The following is a 4,081-nucleotide window of genomic DNA, read 5'->3' on the forward strand; positions in this document are numbered from 1 at the left end:
TTGCATGGTCAATGCTGAGTGGCATCTGCCTATTTACTCATCTGCCTCCCCAACATAGGCTGTGAGCCCTGGTGAGCAGGGACTGTGTCCTGGTCATTCTCTTGAACTAGTATCTCAGACAATATTTGGCACATGGTACGCGTTGAATAAATGCTCTTTGAATGAATGAGCAAATAAAGTAGTGAAAAAATGAATGACTCGATAACTGTATGAAGACATGCAACACTCCACCAACCCAAGTGGAAGTGTATGAGAGCATAAAGACGCTGGAAAAACACACTTCTTAGGAACAGAACCAAGATGGCACGCACCCCACCGGCCTTCTATCCTGAGTCCCTCTCCTCTTCTCCCTGCTCACACTTGTTCTACCTGAGCTGCCTCACCCATCCCGGAGGCTTCCGCTCCCATCTGAGTGTCACTGACTCCCAAAGCAATGGTCCTGAATTCTCTGCCAAACTTAAGATAATTTTTCTTGCCTATGGCTTTTCTATTTGAATTTTTACTGCCACCACTCTCTCTATGATTTGGAGAGTGTTTGCATTCCAGGAACAAGCAACTCTTGTGCAGGCTGCATTCTGAACCTCCACCAACTGAAATACAACTCCTGCTACAATGTGTTCTAGAGGATTTTAGCAGATTTGGTGAAGGTAAATGCATCCCCTGTTCCCAGGGAAGTGCGGTATTTCACAGTGACAGAGAACGGAGAAGCAAACTTAAAGCTACTTGCCTTGAAATGTAGAAACTAAAAACCCAGAGCCTGGATGTGTAGGGCAGGAGTGGGGAACTTCCTGCCTCCAGCTCTTGGCTCAGTCTTCTTCCAGCCCTTGGCAAATAAAAGAAACTTCATTACATTAACAAAGAAAGATACTTATCAGTCAGATCCTACTGTCTGGAAATTATCCAAAGCCAATTGGATGACACACGGGTGGTGATACATTTTACAGGCACGTTCTCGTGAGCCTACTCCATTTCAGAATGTATTTTGGCTTCTTACCTTTCAATTCAACCCTTTTTCTCCAGAACCTGTGCTAAGTCGTAAAGGAAGTCTTTTGCTTCCCACTCTTGTTTTATATTGTTGACTGAAGTCATAAAGTCACTAGACCTGAGAGTTGGAAAGACCTTTAGAGATTATCTGGTCTAACCCCCTCGTTTTTGTGGGCAAGGAAACTGTCAGAGGTAACTTTAACTTTGAATTTTATGAGGCCTATTTGTGTTGACAACATGATTGATTGCCCCGCTTCCAAGACTGAAGATTTGCAAGGGGAAGTTTTAAAAAAATAAAAAAGGTAGTGCTCTTCCTGAGGGGAGGGAGCATAGAGAAACAGCTTTCACTGCCCTGGCTTTTCTGTGCCACACCCTCCACAGGATATAATGCAGGATCTCACAACCTGGTGTACAGCAACCACAGTAGAAACGGCTGTAGAAAGTCGCTTCTCCTCTTAAAGAGAAGCTTTGAAAGGTCAGAGGTCATTACCCATCCCTGAAGGTGACTCAGACGACCCAACTAAGAACTGCCAAAGCAATAATGTGTTCAGTCAGCGGCACCCACTGTTCTGAAACTGGGTTTCTCTCAGGGATTCTGGCTGTTTGTACCTCTTTAAATGAATCTGCTCCTATGCACTGCAGCTGTCCAACCCCTTTCTCCCTGAGCAGAGACTGAATGTGGCCACAGGCACTTACTTCCCTGGTAGCCGGTGGCTTGGTTTAGGAGCAGTGTACACCTTAGGCTGTGATGTATGATGCTGGGGGCGAAACTTGGAATCATTCTGGAAAAGGCACAAAGTTCATAGCAAGAAAACCCACATTGAAGCCTGTTTACAGAGACAACGAAAAAGATCAGAAATGGAAAACTGGTTTCATGTCAAATCTGATGGGCAGTATCTGCCTGGAGCACTGTTTTGAGAAAGGTTGGTGGTGGTAGTGGTGGGTGTCAGTCCCAGTGACTAGGGGAGAGAGGGTTGGCTGAAGTACCTGGCCACAGGTAACCCTGAAATCCTATTGTCTTAGGTCAGGTAATGAAACCAGTAGCCTAAAATGGAAACTAAAACTCTGGATCAGGCAGTAGGTGAGACCATCGCACAGAGAGGGTCTGAGAACTGCTGACCAGCAGGCAAAGAGAAGCTCTCTCTGCCCACACCCTGGAGCCAGCCCAGAGGCGAGAACTCAGGAGCAATCTGATGTGTGTGTGTGTGGAGGGATATGACTCTCCTTGTCACTCCCAAGGCTGTTACAGATTTTCTCCCCTGGTGTCCCCTGCCCCTGAGTGTGGGCCAAAGGGGAGGCTGTGAATAATGACACCAAGTATTTTTCTGCAACTACTCAGATAATCACCTGTTTTTTCCCTTCTAGTCCTTAATATAATTAATTTTTCAAATGTTAAACTTACATTCCTGAGATGAAATCTTCTTGGTCACGACGTATTATATTTTTATATATTGTTGGGTTAATTTGCCAAAATAGTAAGAAATTTTCATATCTATGTTCATGGGGGATTTTAGGTTGTAATTTTCTTTCTTAAAAATGACTTTGGGATGGCGAGGAAACATGGTGGAGTAAGAGACATCCTCAGATCTCTCCCCCTGAAATAACAATAAGCTGAACATCTAAAACTCAACAAAAAACACCCAAGCTACACAACAGCGCGTCTGAGCATGGGATCTGCACATAAAAGCTACCACAGGTCAAAACCCTGGGTTTCGGGTGGTGACCTTGGAGAAATAAAGAAGCTGCCTCTCGCAGCCGCTGGTGCTCCCTGCAGGAGGAGGGGGAGGGGTGAAGGTGCGACGACTACCCTGATCAGCCTGCCTGGAAGTGCCGGAACTTGTAGCAGCCAGCACCAGGGCCCACTCATCAGGGCAGAAAGCAGAGAAGTGAGACAGGACAGCAGAGAAACAATAGTTGATATTTACTGGCCCCAGTTCCAACCCAGCTGCAGCCCCCAACCCCCAACCCAGAGGGCTCCCTCCCCCCATACCCTCCAAGACTGAGACCAACACTTCGGAGCCCCGGGGGAATCTGAGCAAACACAACCGAAACTGTTGCTAACGCTGACAGGGAATGAAACTGAGAGTAGCAAGTTGTGATTAAATATCTACAAGAAAAAAAAAAAGACATTTAGGCTTCATATAAAGCAGAGATCCAAGAGGCTTAGACGCTACCTACTGGAAACCAAAAGAAAAGCACCTTCTTTGCAACAGACTAAAGAGAGACCTTTGTATAATAAATAAATCTTCATTCCAGAAAAACAACAGAATACACGTCCATTAATGCCCAGGTGCAGAAATAGTCCATTAAACACCATGAACAACCAAGGTGATAAGACATCTCAGAAACAAAGAGAAAAAAATCTCCAGAAAATAAGCTTACAGACATAGAAACATGCAATTTAAATGACAGAGAATTCAGAATGGTACTTCTGAAAAAACTCAATGAGATCCCAAATAACTCAAATCAGCAATTTCAGGAATTGAAAAAACAACTAGATGAGCAGAACAAGGAGATTGAAACACTCAAAAGAAATCAAATAGAACTTACGGAGATGAAGAACACACTGCAAGAGTTAAAAAATGAAATAGCAAGCTTGGGAAATAGAGTTGACCAAATGGAGGAAAGGATATCGAAAACAGAAATCTAGAAATAAATCAGAAGGAAGAAGAGAGAAAACGAAGACTGAAAAATAATGAAAGAGAAATACAAGAACTAGCTGATTACATCAAGAGAGGAAACATAAGAATAATGGGCATTGCCTAAGGCAAGGAAAAGGAGCAAGGACTAGAAAGCATTTTCAGACAAATAGTGGATGAGAATTTCCCAAATCTAAGGAATGAGCTGGAGCTTCGAATTCAAGAAGTCAACAGAACACCCAATTATCTCAACCCCAAAAGGCCTTCACCAAGACACATTGGATTAAAGTTATCAAAAATCAATGACAAAGAGAATTCTCAAGGCACTCAGAGAGAAAAGAAGATGGTAACGTATAAAGGAAAACCCATTATATTATCCTCAGACTTCTCAGCACAAACCTTTCAAGCCAGAAAGACATGGAATCCAATATTTAAACTATTAGGTGAAAAGAACTACC

This window comes from Pteropus vampyrus, unplaced genomic scaffold (genome assembly GCF_000151845.1).
Source record: "Pteropus vampyrus isolate Shadow unplaced genomic scaffold, Pvam_2.0 Scaffold10, whole genome shotgun sequence".
NCBI lineage: Eukaryota > Metazoa > Chordata > Mammalia > Chiroptera > Pteropodidae > Pteropus > Pteropus vampyrus.